Here is a 16,876-nt window from a genome sequence, read left to right as displayed (position 1 = left end):
TAACAAGTTAAATTCAACCAGCAGTACAATTTTACTAATGTACATAGTTTTTATGCAAACCTTAGTAAGCATTTGAGAAAAATCTAAATGAGACATTTTGAATCAAATATTAGTAAAATTATCATATTTGTTACACCACTAGCATAACGTGTAAGCCCTGAAGAGGTGTTTGTACAACAAAATAGAAGTGGTATGTAATCAAACGACCCTTGAATATTTACAAAAATAAAGCTTTAGTTAAAATAAAACACTTACAAACATATACATTACATTTAAATCGTCCCCAGAATTAAAACGCATGTATATTACTCCCAACCGTACACTGAGAGAAAATGAAAGTAAAACTATTCCGAATGCAGCACTATAAATAAACTAGGTGGCGGGTCAAAAGTGGCTAGACGCGACTGCACAACAATGATAGTGGTTTAAAAATCTATGTTTTGGCGAGCCGAATCGCATTGTATTTTTGACGTCAGTTGCGGGCCTGAGGGAGGAGGACAGTGGGTCGTAAATGACCTGCGGGCCGGCAGTTTGAGACCCCTGCTTTACTGGAATGTCAGCGTGCATAAGCAATTACATTAGTTCAAAGTAACTATCTTTATATAATATAACAACGCATCTGACAAACATACCTGCCAACACTCCCGGGAGTCTTCCATATTTCAGACCCATTTCCCGCCACCCTCCCGTTTTGTTATTTCTCTCGGAAATTTCCCATAATTTTTACCCTGATCCCGGTCCTTAGCTTCTTGGTACAGTCTGTAACACCCCCAGGTCGCCAACTTTATTATATTAAACTATGTAAAAAAAAATTTTTACAGTTTTTATATTTTTATATTTATATTTTTTATATTTTTACTTCCTAAAAAATGTAACTATAAACTCTTTTGGTCAATATATTGGTACAACATAATGCCTTTAAAGTCAGCAGTACATCAAACAAATGTAGTATTGACCATAGTACTCCAATCTGATGCAAAAGACATTGGTAAACTAAGTTGGGTTTTGAGATTTTTTGGTGCACAAAAGTGTTTTTGGAGCTTCGTATGACTAGAGTTGAACCACTGAATTCACATGAAATGTAGGGATTCCCCCACAGTCCAAAGACACACAGTATAGATAGATTGAATTAACTAAATTGGCTTAGTGTACACTGTAAAAAAAGCTAGAGTGCTGGAAAAAAATGTAAAATAACGACCATTAAATTACAGAAATTTACCGCAGAATAACATATGGTAAATTACTGAAACGTACCGAAAATTTCAATTTAAGGAAATTTCTGTAACTTAAAGTCCGTTATTTTATGATAAATATCTGTAATTTAGCAACATATTTTACGTTTTTTCCAGACACCATAGCTGTCGAAAAAAAGTTAAATAATGAATATTTTTTATAGTGTATGAATGCAAGAGTGTGTTTTCCGATTATGGATTGTGGCTGAAACGGCATTTGCTATGTAAAACATGCTAGAATAGATGGTGGTTCATTCCGCTGTGGCAACCCCTGATAAATAAGTGGAAGGAAAATAAATGAATCCATACTCTATAAATCTATACTCTAAACATCTCAGAACCGTTGTAATCTGTGGAGGATCAGAGAGCTCAGATTTCATCTAAAACATTAAGTTTTTCATCTTTAGGTGAACTAACCCTTTAATTTTAACCCGAAAATCAAAATAATTTTGATGACAGTAATGCATTAGTTTGTGCCGGGAGTTCACTTTTATTTTATACACTTTTTTTGTTTATAGTCTACCTTCATTAATTATGAAAACATGAAGTCCAAATACAGTTTCATTTTTGAGTCCTAAAATTTCTGTTAACCTATAAACTCTATGTGTGCAAAATAAGTGTATAATCAGCAATTGACTGTACAATAAGTTGAAATGACTGGGTTTTTTTTTTTTTTAATTTATTTACTATTGAGCTCAGTTTTACTTTAATTCCACTGACATGGGACATCCCCAAAGCTAAATAGAAAGACATCTACACACAAAGACAAGTATCGAACAATCTGAGTAATCGCCAGTCAAACAGAGAAGAAGGGGAGAGCCCTTTGCATTACAGATTACAGAGAAGAAACCTTGCTTAGAAACCTTGTAAGAACCAACTGGGAATCTGAATGAGTGTTTGCTGCTCTATTTTCTGTTTACGGAATATTTTTAGTCTGCAAAGTGTTTTCATTTTCTCACTTATGACTCTTGTTTCATGAACATTTATAATTAAACACATAGCTGTGTCTGGTTTCAGTTAAATGGAAGTTTACTGTTCTACATCTGACGATCATCTACCTATGATCACCTGATTCAGGCAATTTACATGTTTGTGATGTATCTCCGGAGGTGCAGTGTATATCGCAGCCATCCGTGGGTTGTACTATTCTTCAAACGGTTGGGATGGTGTGCAGGGGATGGTGGGAAAATCAGTCACCCAGTTCCACACTCCCTATCAGGTAGGCAGGTTACTCTTGAGTGGCCATCACTCAGTTACCCATATCCTTTACCCCCCTGATATTATCTCGCAGATACACATTACTGAACAGCACCATACACACACACACACACACACACACTCCAGCGTGACTATGTGGGAAGCACATTTTTGTCATTTTGGGAATAGATTTTTTCTTTATTCTTTGCGTGTGAGAGTTATGAACAAAACAGATAAAGGCAGAAAGTAAGACAAGACGTGACAGAATGACGTTAGAAGACTTGAGGTAAAGTCAAAGAGAGACGAGCAAGACATTCAGCAAACACTCTATAAGCAGAAACCACTTCAAAAACCAGAACAGTAAAGATGCTTCTTGACCACAATAGGGGAAGTTCAGATGAGCTCTGCGAGTAATGAATCGCATTTACTGTACCTTTATAGCGCAACTTCTTCAACTGTCTTAGGAGGGCAGTGTCCATCCATGGCATGTGTAGCGAGTCAAGTAATACCACGTCGCCCTGGGCACAAATCCACACCAGCTGGATCATTCATCAACCCCGGATCGCTCACAGCTGGACCTCATCAGCCAGGGAGAGATATAAGCCAGCCCCACACAGGAAGAGTTGAGCTTCATTTCAGATGACTCCCTGCGCTAACGCTTGTCTCTCTCTGTCTCTCCCACAGCCGAATCCAGCTCGTGACCGATCCAACACCATCTCTCTCACCAGTCTTCACCTTCTCCCCGGAGCACCTGAGCACGCACCTCTAAGAAGAGCACTCATTCACCCCTTTATCACTTGTAAATAAAAGCACCCTCCGGGGCATTGTTTGTAACTTCATCTACGGTGTTTGTGTTTTCCCTCTGCCTCGCTACAACTGGTGGAGAATGCGGGCATTGCAGAGGGAAAAATTCAGAAGAAACACTCACCATTAAGTAGAAAATAACCGCTGAATTTTTCTCTGTGTTTGTTACAGACAGGCATCCGCTCTCTCTCTCTCCCACGCTTCCTCTTACTCGGCTGTCAACATCCCGTCGCCATGTCGGTGGAAGAGGTACTGCTCCACCTAGCGGAGATCTCCAGGAAACAGAATTCCATCTCTGAGCAGCTTACAGCCAGACAGGATCGACTGGAACAGCAGCTCCGCCAGGCGGCCAGACACCATCCGACTCCCGAAGTGAGTGCGCATCATCATCTCACTAAACTCAGCGACCTGGATGATATTGACGCTTATTTACATACCTTTGAGGTTATTGCCGAGAGAGAAGGCTGGCCAAAAGAAAACTGGGCGAGAATGTTGGCTCCGTTTCTCACAGGAGAAGCGCAATGAGCATATTTTTCACTAGAGACACCTAAAAATGAAGATTACAAAGCGTTAAAAAAGGAAATATTAGCCAGAATGGGGCTATCCACAATCAGCGCAGCCCAACAGTTTTCCCAGTGGTCTTACGACGAGAAACAACCAGTGAGAGCGCAAGCAGCTCAACTTTCTCGCCTGGGAAGGCTATGGTTATTGGGAGGAGATCCCTCGGCGGTCCAGGTCGCTGAGAAGGTGATCATCGAGAAGATGATGCGTGCGTTACCCCGACGTTTGCGAACACTCACCAGCATGCGAAATCCTGAGTCACTGGCCACCTTGGTGGAAGCGATCGAGCTGGCTGAAGCTCACATCGCCAGAGATAATGGGGAGAGAGCGGCTCTGCCACCCCGGAGGGTAAGTGCGCCTTGGCGACCGGTGGAGGGCACAGCGCGACCAGGCGGCAGACCAGCGGTCCCCAGCCCGATGGACGAGCCGATGCCCACCGAGCCGACGACGCACTCGACCCCGGCCTGGACAGCAGGGTGCGCGGTTCACCGCAATATCCCTCCCGAAGCTCCCACCCATAAAGTCCAACTAGAGGGAAAAACACAAACGGCCACCTTAGACACAGGAAGCGCCATCACTCTGGTTCACCCGAAGACTTTGAAGTACCGCCAAGAAAGTAAAAGCCTTATTCCAATCACGTGTGTACACGGTGATACCCGCCACGTACCCGCCCGAAGAGTGACCATCGCGGCGAAACCAGGCAGCTGGCGCATTGAAGTCGGGGTCGTTCCAGATCTTCCTGTGCCCCTCCTACTGGGCAGAGACTGGCCGGGGTTCGACGAACTCCTCACTCACCACCACGCTCTATCGGCTCGTTCCAAGAAGAAGAACAAGTCACGGGCTCATCGGGACCGCAAACCAGCGCTGATGACCACCGAGAGCGACAGAGGGGGTGAGTCATCAATATCTGCTAATTTATACTTTGATCTATTTCAGCAGATAACCGCAGGAGGTGATTTTGGCAGAGCACAGAGGGAAGATGAAACGCTCAAACACTGTTGGCCACAAGTACGGATCATCGACGGTAATGAGCGACTTCCCAGCCCTCACCCCCTCCCACATTTCATTGTGGAAAATGGTCTGCTGTACTGTGTCGCAGAGAGGCGGGGGGAAAAGAAGACACTACTGGTCGTTCCGAGGACCAAGAGGGAGACGGTCTTGGAACTGGCACATACCCACCCGATGGCTGGACATCTGGGAGCGGCCAACACGGTGAAAAGGATCCGCGATCGTTTCCATTGGCCGGGGCTAGACGGGGAAGTAAAGAGGTATTGCCAGGCATGTGACATCTGCCAGAGAACGTCTCCCCAACGACCACCCCCCAGCCCTCTAATACCACTACCCATCATCGATGTGCCCTTCACCCGAATTGGTATGGACTTGGTAGGGCCTTTGCCGAAGTCGGCCCGGGGACATGAGCACATCCTTGTTATCCTCGATTATGCCACCAGATACCCTGAAGCGATTCCCCTGAGGAAAGCCACGTCATCGGCCATCGCGAAGGAGCTGTTTCTGCTATGCAGTCGAGTGGGAATCCCAACGGAGATACTGACCGACCAGGGCACCCCCTTCATGTCCCGGTTGATGGCAGACCTCTGTCACCTACTCAAGGTAAAACAGCTAAAAACCTCTGTATATCATCCACAGACGGACGGCCTTGTCGAGCGCTTTAACAAGACTCTGAAGCAGATGCTCCGACGGGTGGTGGCAGAGGACGGGCGCGACTGGGACCTCATGATCCCGTACGTGTTATTCGGTATCAGGGAAGTCCCCCAGGCCTCCACAGGATTTACCCCCTTCGAACTGCTGTTTGGCCGCCAACCCCGAGGCCTATTGGATGTGGCTCGTCAAGCCTGGGAACAGGAACCAGCCCCCCAGCGGTCGGTGATTGAACACGTACGGGACATGAGAGAACGCATCGACAAAATCATGCCCATCGTCAAACAACACCTGACCGAAGCCCAGCGCGCCCAGCAGAGATTGTATAACCGGCCCGCCCAACCCAGAGAGTTCCACCCAGGGGACAAGGTGATGATACTCATACCTACCACAACGTCGAAGTTCCTCGCATCCTGGAAGGGACCATACACCGTGGTAGAAAGGGTAGGGCCGGTAAATTATCGAGTCCGTCAGCCGGGACGAAGACGGGAAGAACAACTCTACCACATAAATCTTATGAAGAAGTGGGTTGCAGCTCCAGGTCATCTCGTTGCCTTCGCTGAAGAAACTCTTCCCGTTGTCCACATTGGTGAGCAACTCTCACCAAACCAGAAGGCGGAGCTGCAAGCCTTGGTTGGTCAGTTCAAGGATGTGTTCTCGGAGAAACCGGGCCGAACCTCCATCATCCAACACAACATTATCACTCCTCCTGGCACCATCGTCCGGCAAAGGCCTTATCGAGTTCCAGAGGCTCGCAGGCTGGCTATCGACGAGGAGATCCAGAAGATGAGAAGGTTAGGCATCATCGAACCATCCCGTAGCCCGTGGTCCAGCCCAATAGTGATGGTCCCCAAACCCGATGGCACCCTCCGTTTCTGTAACGACTTCAGGAAACTCAACGAGATCTCCAAGTTCGACGGATACCCCATGCCTCGGGTGGACGAGCTGCTGGATAGGCTGGGTGGAGCCCGATTTATCTCCACCATCGACCTCACCAAAGGCTACTGGCAGTTACCACTCAGTGAAGACGCCAAGGAGAAAACCGCCTTCTCCACACCCGGTGGGCACTGGCAATACCGGGTTCTTCCCTTCGGGCTCCACGGGGCCCCAGCCACATTCCAAAGAATGATGGACATCCTGCTGAGGCCCCACCAGCCATATGCAGCAGCCTACCTGGACGACCTCATCGTCCACTCAGAGTCATGGGAAGAACACCTATCCCGGTTACGGAGGGTGCTCCTAGATCTTCGACGGGCTGGGCTCACAGCTAATCCCAAGAAATGCCACCTGGGTCTAGCCGAAGCCAGATACCTCGGGTTCCACATTGGACGAGGTCTCATACAGCCACAGCAAAACAAGGTCAAGGCACTACAGGAAACTCCACAACCCACCACAAAGACCCAGGTACGTGCATTTCTGGGGTTAGCGGGCTACTATAGATGTTTCATACCTAACTTCTCATCCATAGCCAGCCCTTTGACAGACCTGACCAGAAAGGGGCAGCCGGAGAGGATAAGATGGACCAAGGAAGCCGACGATGCGTTCCGAGCCCTAAAGAAGTCCCTCACGTCCTCACCGGTACTGCACGCACCTGACTTCGGCTGCCCCTTCATTCTACAGACGGATGCTTCCGACTCGGGCCTGGGCGCGGTCCTCTCCCAGGTCCACGGCGATGAAGAACATCCCATAATGTACGTGAGTCGGAAGCTGACCCCCGCAGAGACCCGCTACGCAACGGTGGAGAAGGAGGCCCTGGCGATCAAGTGGGCAATCCTGGAGCTAAGGTACTATCTCCTTGGCAGGAAATTCACTCTGGTGACCGACCACGCCCCGCTACAATGGATGGCTACAGCGAAGAACAACAACGCTCGGGTCACCAGGTGGTTCCTGTCGCTCCAGGATTTCAACTTCGACGTCCAACATCGAGCCGGGGCCTCCCACGGAAACGCAGACGGACTCTCACGGCTCTGGTCAGGATGGGCAGGTCTGTCAAAACATTCTACCCCCCCTCTCAATACACTGCTCTTTCTTCGCAGGACACCCAGGACCAGGACGACGCTAAGGGGGGGGGAATGTAGCGAGTCAAGTAATACCACGTCGCCCTGGGCACAAATCCACACCAGCTGGATCATTCATCAACCCCGGATCGCTCACAGCTGGACCTCATCAGCCAGGGAGAGATATAAGCCAGCCCCACACAGGAAGAGTTGAGCTTCATTTCAGATGACTCCCTGCGCTAACGCTTGTCTCTCTCTGTCTCTCCCACAGCCGAATCCAGCTCGTGACCGATCCAACACCATCTCTCTCACCAGTCTTCACCTTCTCCCCGGAGCACCTGAGCACGCACCTCTAAGAAGAGCACTCATTCACCCCTTTATCACTTGTAAATAAAAGCACCCTCCGGGGCATTGTTTGTAACTTCATCTACGGTGTTTGTGTTTTCCCTCTGCCTCGCTACACATGTTGTTTGAGTATTTATTTATTAAAGGGCACCTATGATGAAAATCATCTTTTGGGAACTGTTTGGACTGAACCATATGTAGGTAAAGTGTGTCCACAGCCATATTAGGGTGATATAAAGACAATACGTCTGTTTTTTTTTTTTATTTCCTGATATTAAAATAGGATCCAAATCCTTCCCATTTTAAGTCCCACCACAATGTGACATAATTGATTGGCAGCCCCCCATTAACATGTCTCTCTAGTAACACGTTTAATCAATCCACAAGACAGTACTTGGAGTAAAGCAACTGGGATTAAAAGATCTGCTCAGCTCTCTGTGATCATCAGTCATCATCAAATGCATACCTGCCAACACTCCGCGAGTCTCCCGTATTTCAGACCCATCTCCGGCCCATCTCCCGTATTGTTCTGTCTACCGAAAAAATCCCGGAATCTCCTGGATTGTATGATCAAATCAAGAATGAGTTTAAAACGTTTTCAAAACAGTGCTTGTTTCTCATGAATTACAGGGATTTTACTGTCTTTACTTCATCACCACAGTAGAGTAATCATTAGAGTAAATTTCTAGTTCAGATTGTTTTTTCATAACTGTTAATTTACTGATATTTGTTAACACGTATAATTGGTGGTGATTTAGGTAGCAATAAATTCCAATAGTGCTATAATTGTCACTTTTACAAATGTGTTAATTTCAAAAGTTAAAAAAGAGTAAGTACACAAGCTGTGATTGTTTAAAAAGAAAGTAACTGTTCATTTTCAGTTTTACATTTAAAAATAAAAAATTATTATCAAAAAGTGTAAAAACTGGGTTTGTAGTACTTTTTTTTAAATAGTCAACTATATTTTTCATACAAATCTAAATGGACATATTTCAATAACTTTTTGCTGACATGGCCAGTCAATTTGAGAAAACAATAATTATTTTGTATACTACATAAAGATGTAGTTTTGAGTTGTAATTACGCAATGATGTCAGCACACAAAGTAATATGTTAATAAGAGCCTTTTTATTATGCATCTGGATGTAATGTTTTAATATAATATAATATACGCCGCCTGAGAGAGTAGAGACATGACAGGCTTAAGCTTGTCAGAAACTACATGAAATTAGTGCGCGAAGTCATCTGGCAACATTTAGCTACTTGTCGGTCAGGCTTTAGCTACTTTGATTGGAAATAGTTGGCAACAGGTGCATGCATGCGGACAAGCGCTGTGTAAGCTGAAGAACGCGACGGCTGCAATAATAAACACTCGCGATTGCATGCATAAAGTTTAAAGCTGTGGTGAGTGAGAATAGGGAAACACATTAGCACATCTCAGGCACACTGATGGTATGAGAAATGACTTTTTCTAAATACAAAGGACTGTCACTTACATCGCCTTATTCCTAATTATGAGCAATATAGGAGACAGCTGCTATTTTTATTGCACTGTGGTTGATTATATTTGTGCATTATATTATTTTGTGCACAATATTCAGTTAATTATACAGTTCATTTATATAAATAGTTTTTGTAAAGTAAAATGCTTGCATTAATACTAGAAAATTTATGTAAATTAACAAACACTGAGACAACGTTTGTAAAGAAAATGTCTTTATTTACATTAAATTGTGTTTTGTTTATGTCAGTATTGTAAATATTGTATATTTTATATATTTTGTTCCTTTTCTAAGGTCATTAACCTACTCCCGCTAATACTACTACTACTGTTACAACGCTACAGTATTGTATTATTGGACAAACTGAATGCTTGTCAAATGTGACAGAATTTAAAAATACAAATGTTGTGTTGAAATAAAAAAAAAGAATGATTAAAAAAAAAATACTTGTGTTGTGAAGAAAAAATAATTGATATCATATTGAACCAAATCGATGGCATGATAATCATAACCGAACCGAACCATGAGACCAGTGTAGGCTCACACCCCTAATATATATATATATATATATATATATATATATATATATATATATATATATATATATATATATATATATATATATATATATATATATATATATATATATATTTATTATTTTTTTTTTCCTTTTTCTTTTTTTATCAATTTAATCAATTAATAAAGAGGCTAAGCTGACAAGAAAATGAATGAATATATATGTATGTATGTATGTATGTATATATGTATGTATGTATATATATATATGTGTGTGTGTGTGTGTATGTGTGTGTGTATATATATATGTATATATATGTGTGTGTCTATATATGTATATGTATGTATATATGGTCAATGTTACGGATGTCAAGAGGATTAGAGTTCCAGAGTTTGGGAGCAAAGCGACTGAAAGCTCTGCTCCCGAGACAGAGAGGTGGATGGAGGTAGAGGATCTAAGGGAGTGGGAATGAATGGTGAAATGAAGGTGTGAGGTAATGAATGACCTTGAATGTATGCGGAAGGATTTTATATTCGACTCTGGGTTGGATTGGAGGCCAGTACAGATCTTGTAAAATGGGGGTGATATGGTGAAAAGAAGGAGTTTTGGTGATGATGTGAGCAGCTGAATTCTGGACCAGTTAAAGCTTATAAAGGGATTTCTGTGGGAGACCATAAAGGAGGGAATTGCAATAATCAATGTATGAAGTGACGAGTATACGAGGAAAGAGGTAGAGTGGTGAGAAAGGTAAATTTATGTTAGAGATGAAAATATGCAGACTTGGTTATATTATTACAGTGTAAAACCCATCAGTCAACTTTATCAACTGAAATGAGTGTAGTTAATTCAAAATTGACTGAAAGTTAATTCTACTCATTTGAAAAGAGTTTTGAACTCAGTGTTGAAGGTAATGAGTTAATTAAATACCTCAATACGTCAACTTAAATGGAGTAAGTTCGCAGTACTCATCTAGATTAGTTTTTAACTCAAATGGTTTGTTGCAATCAGGTTCCTCAAACGGTTTGAGTTGGCATAACTTATTGGGTTTTACAGTACTCAGTTGGTTTGAGTTCTCTTCATTTATTGGGTTATACTGTGCTCAAGTGGCGTCGTTTACTCAAATGGATTAAGTTCACCGTAATCATTAGGTTTATTAACTTAAATGGTTTGTTGAAATCGGTTTTCTCAAATGGTCTGAGTTACCTTAACTTTTTGGGTTATACAGTGTAATATGAAACTGGGAAGAGAGTAAGCTGTGGAGGATGACACCCAAACTCTTAACCAGAGGAGAGGGGGAGACTGAAGTTCCATCTATAGTAAGGGAGTCAAATTTAGAGAGTGTAAATTTGGTGCTAACAAGAATTTTAGTTTTATCACTGCTAAGGTTTAGGAAATTTGAAGTGAGACAGCATTTTCACCGTGCCTCCCTCAATGTTTGTTTATTGTAATTTAAGCTTGAAAATAAAACTAGAAGAGAAAGAGAAATTGCCTTTTAAAGTTGCACTGAAAAAACAAATCTTGCTGCCTTATTTTTTAGTTGAATAAAACTTTTTTAAGTCATCTCAACTCACACCAATTAAATTTACTAAAAATATTAAGTTAAACTTTGTATAATTAAAAAAAAAACTGTGAACCTGATTAACTCAACAAAATGAGCGAAAAATACTATAAAATATTTGTTGTCTTGATTTTTGTCAATACATTTTTTACAGTTTTACAGTAAAAAAACAATAATAAATTATGTTTTTACTGAAATACAGAATAAATCAAAATACCTCAGAACGTTTTGTTTAGTTGTTTAATATGATCAGTTATTAACAGAAAAAAAACGAACTCCAACTCCAATTTTTTATTGTTATTATTTACTAGAGTCAATAAATCAAATAAATCAGAATTTCCAAAATCAACCAAATGAGAGACGACTATCTGATTCAGAAACTGATTCACTGGAAAGATTCTTTGACTAAGACAGTCAAATACAGTCACAGAGGTTTTAGGATGAATTTAATTCACAATAATTTTTTATTCACTATGTACTGATCTAGCATTTATCGTTCATTTTCTTTAAAGCTAAGTCCCTTGTCATTCACACTCATACACTATGGACAATTTAGCCAACCCAATTCACCTATACCGCATGCCTTTGGACTATGGGGTAAACCGGAACACCTGGAGGAAACCCACGCGAATGCGGGAAGAGCATGCAAACTCCACACAGAAACGCCAACTGACCCAGCCGAGGCTCGAACCAGCAACCTTCTTGCTGTGAGATGAGCAAGATTAGGTTAACTAGGCAGGTTATTTTAATTAGGCATGTTGTCGTATAACAATGGTTTGCTCTGCAGACTATCAAAAAAATATAGAGCTTAAAGGGGCTAATAATTTTGACCTTAAAATGGTATTTCAAAATTTAAAACTGCTTTTATCATAGCCAAAATAAAACAAATAAGACTTTCTCCAAAAGAACAAATATTATCAGACATACTGTGAAAATGTTCTTGCTCTGTTAAACACCATTTAAGAAATATTTAAAAAAGAAAAAAAAATCAAAGGGGGGATAATAATTCTGACATCAACTGTATATAAAGTTGATCTTGACAATAATGAATGTGACTTTTCAACTGTTCAAGATAATTAATCACATCAGTAATTACTCTCCATCGGTGTCTAATATGGAAAAGAGAGAGTGAGAACTGTTCATTACAACCCAGTTTGTTAGAATGAATCAGACTTTCCATAAAAATACATGAAAGATGACCAATAAGTTCAAACGGTTCACTAGAACAAATTGGACTTTCCCTGCAGTGTTTACTTTTAAGCAGTTTTACTCAATTCTTCCCCAACTTAGACATGTGAAAGCAAGCATACACACTGATAAAACCCTGTGTGGGGGTTTGAGAAACAGAAAATAATTTCTTCATTTGAGAAGATCTGTAGAGTCAAATAGAAATCATAACACACACACTCACACACAGACAGACAGAATCATTTATTTAATTGTTTTTATTTTGATATAACAAACACGATTCTTCATGATTCACAAATATGAAGTCATTTGAAAAATTCTAAGGGTCACTAAACCTGCTGGCGGCAAATGACACATGGTATACAAAACACTTCAGATGAACACCGAAAGAAAACAGAAAAGAAATGGTAACTGCTCACTATAAGATTTAACATTTGCAAATACACTGAAAAGAGCAATGCAATAGCGCAGTAGGTAGTGCTGTCGCCTCACAGCAAGAAGGTCGCTGGGTCCAGCCTCGGCTCAGTTGGCGTTTCTGTTTGGAGTTTGTATGTTCTCCCTGCGTTCGCATGGGTTTCCTTAGGGTGCTCCGGTTGTCCAAAGTCCAAAGACATGCAGTACAGGTGAATTGGGTAGGCTAAATTGTCCGTAGTGTATGAGTGTGTGTGAAAGAGGATGTCCGATCAAGTCCGCTCTGCACCTCAAGTCCGCCAATGTACGTGTCTAGCTACCGGACAAACTGAGTGGTAAGCTGGTTAGCGTGAAAAGGAACGTCGTCATTACGCCCCGTAGCATTCGTTTTAAAGATAAATTGTAGCCATTTGTACCTAACTTATAAAGTTACTAAAGGTAATTTGTTTGTTTAAATTCAACACATTTCCCAGTGACGGGTTGCGGCTGGAAGGGCATCCGCTGTGTAAAATTGTGCTGGATAAGTTGTTCATTCCCCTGTGGCGACCCCGGATTAATAAAGGGACTAAGCCGAAAAGAAAATAAATGAATGAATGAAATTCAACACATTTAAATTGTTAGCAACAATTTTGCAGACATAATTTTTTTCCGTTTTCAAACTGAGCCAATGTTGACTTTTAAAGGGGTAAGTTAGCTTGTTAAAATGTTTTCTTAAAATTATTAAGTAAATTAATTATGTCCATAATTGAATTAATTAATTTTATAAAATTAAAGCCGTTTCAAGTTACAACCGATTTTCTCAATTTTTAAACTAACGTCAACTTGTTGCTTTAAAGGCAACAGGTTTACTCTTTTAAGGATAGTTAATAATCACCTTTTACAGTGTACACTGTAAAAAGTGATTCATTACCTAAAGCGAGTAAACCAATTGCCTTAAAAGCAACAAGTTGACTTTACAAAAATAATGTAGGTAAACCAATTGTAACTTGGAACTGTCAACTAAATTTTTATACTAATGCAAATTGAACTCACCTCTTTTTAATAAAAATAAAACTAATCACTTTTTCCAGTACAACTTTATTATATTAGTTTTTTTTTTCAGCTTTTGTGTATCCAGCAAAATGACAGTAACTAAAATAAATCTGCTCTTGTAAACTTCAGTATGTGTTCTAAATTCAATGCAGGCTATAACTGTAGATTTTATAGACTTAATGAAGCACCAAATATGTTATATATGTAATTATTTGAAAACAGAAGTGCTACAATAGTCTGACACTGTAAAAAGGGATTAGTTGACTTAACAGTTCCAAGTTACAATGGGTTAACAGGATTCTGACCAGAACCAGGATATCAGAGCACATCACACCGGTCCTCAGGTCTTTGCTATGGCTGCCAGTTACAGTCAGAATAGATTTTAAAGTATTATTACTTGTCTAGAAATCACTGAAAGGATTAGAACCTCAATACATTACAGACATGCTCACTGAATACAAACCTAACACTCAGATCTCTAGGATCAAATAAACTACAAATGCCAAGAGTCCAGAAATGATCAGATGTGCTCCAACATTAGGCACATTCAAATCCAGACTGAAACACATCTGTTTAGCTGTGCCTTTACTGAATGAGCACTGTGCTACGACCGACAGATTGCACTGTTATGTTTTGCTTTTCTCTTTCATTCTTTTATAACACATTTTATCAGATTTTCTTTATTTTTTTATTATAATTATTATTTGTTTTTATTTTTCGTAAACTTGCTTCTTTTATTCATGTTTATGTAAAGCACTTTGAATTGCCACTGTGTATGAAATGTGCTATGTAAATAAACTTGCCTTGCCTAGTAGACATCTTTTTTGGAGTCACCTTGTTGCTTTAAAGGCAATTGGTTTACTCGCTTTAAGTAACGAATCCATTTTCACAGTGTAGTAAGCTGTTTATAAATACAGCTGTATAAAGTGTTCCCATTTATTCTTAATTAGGCAGCCAAACTACCGTATACTTCCAGTAAACCTGATTATGCAACCCATATCCTCTTTTTACATCCGTGGGTTTCTCTAGTAAGGTTCAGATTTTTAGCATTAACTGGAAAACATTGCATTTCTCAACTTGAAATGTTTGCTTAAGCAACTGGTAATGTGATAAAGAGGACAGATCCAAATTTGAGCAGATAACATTAGCTTTATCCAATAAAACAATTTTGAAACAAGCAGATGAACAATACATCTTTCACAGCAAGATTTCCAAATCCGTATCCAGGATCATGGGAAAGTTCAGATTAAATCTCATCTCACCTGTGATAAAAATCAAAGATGTGTATGAGAGCATGTTCTGAAATCACGGTGTACAGTTTTTCTGCAACGTTACACATCAGACTGTGAGCAAACTGCCTGTTTCAGGAATGAGACACTCCTGGGATAACGCTGATTAACCTAAACTGAAAATTCTCTTTACGTAAACATGCAAAGCAGATATTTCTTTAGTACAGAATGTGTATGGGTGGAGTGTGTTCTGCTTGTACAAAGACTTCAAATGAATTATAACAGGTGAGAGAGTGTTTCAAACATTTCAGTGCTTCAGGCTAAAACTGCTATGCAAAAATCCACATTCCACTGTATTTCCAAAACAGAAATAAAAGTTCAAAAAATAAATAAATCTGTTATCATTTACTCCCTCTGACATTGCTGCAAACCATTAAGACTTTTGTTTATTTTTGAAACGCAAAACAAGATATTTTAAAGAAACCTGAGATTTCAGATCTTCCTTTAAAAATTATTTCAGAGTTTAAAATTTTCAGAAAATCAGTGTAAAAGTAACTTACAAGACTTCATCTTCTTCATTCATTTTCTTTTTGGCTTAGTCCCTTTATTATTCTGGGGTCATCACAGCGGAATGAACCGCCAACTTATCCAGCATACCCAATTCACCTGTACTATATGTCTTAAATATGCAAACTCCACACAGAAACGCAAACTGACCCAGCCACAGCTCGAACCAGTAACCTTCTTGCTGTTAGGCGATCGTGCTACCCACTGCGCCACCGTGCAGCCCCTATATTTATTCAACCCAGGCTTATTCTGAAAGTGTAGTCCCCTGGATGTTTCTGGAGACCGCAAAATAAGTCTCGGGAGGTATGTATGTAGTTTTTGTTTTGCAAATTCAGTGTGCACTTTTTCGTATGTCAAATATCTCTCACGAGTGCTGTTCGCGCCTGCGCTGTTTTCGCATAAACTCACTAGAGGCCGCTGTCGACTGACTGAATGGTTGACTGAGCGACCTATTAATCAACTGACCCACACTCCTTCCCTAAACCCAACCAATTTTACCGATTGACCCGCCCGCCCGCTTACTTTCCTAAACTCAATCAATGGTTTACAAACGCCATCCAGAAAAAGAAAAGCCCTCCTCTGATTTTTACCATGTTTTCGGATTTTACCACATTCTCACTCTGTTATTCACTCATTCATTTTATTTTTTGGATTCTTTTTTTGTCTTACCTGATTTCTGGAACCGCTCTTCCCCGGACTTAAACCTGGTCGTCGTCGTCATGATCAACTCCTCTCTGCATTTTAAGTCCGCCGACATACACGACGAGCTAACTGGACAAACTGGTTGCCCTCCACACAGAGGTAAGCGTGGAGCCGGTAAGTGCCAAAAGGAACGGCGTCATACCGCCTCGTAGCGTTCACTTTAAAAAAATTAAATGCAGCCATACGTACCTCTGGCTACATAATTTGCGGTCTCCAGAAATGTCCACGGAAATACGTTTCCAGAATGAGCCTGTGTGGCATTTACTGTATAGAATGATCCAAATGCTTTGTGCAGAAGTTCAATAAATATTTAGACTACTTATTGACAAAATATCAGAATTTCAACATATAATTATAAAATACAACTACAACCTA

The 16,876-nt window shown here is 40.8% G+C and overlaps 1 long non-coding RNA gene across 1 annotated transcript in view; it reads right to left on the bottom strand.

The window, feature by feature from the left end:
- LOC147837966 (uncharacterized) overlaps positions 1-16,876 on the bottom strand; it is a 99,974-nt gene that overhangs the window by 5,566 nt on the left and 77,532 nt on the right. The gene's annotated exons all lie outside the window — the stretch shown is intronic.

Source organism: Danio rerio, chromosome 24 (genome assembly GCF_052040795.2).
Source record: "Danio rerio strain M-AB ecotype USA chromosome 24, GRCz13ab, whole genome shotgun sequence".
Classification (NCBI taxonomy): domain Eukaryota; kingdom Metazoa; phylum Chordata; class Actinopteri; order Cypriniformes; family Danionidae; genus Danio; species Danio rerio.
Note: the sequence above shows the minus strand (reverse complement) of the source record. Positions and strands in the feature narration are given on the sequence as shown.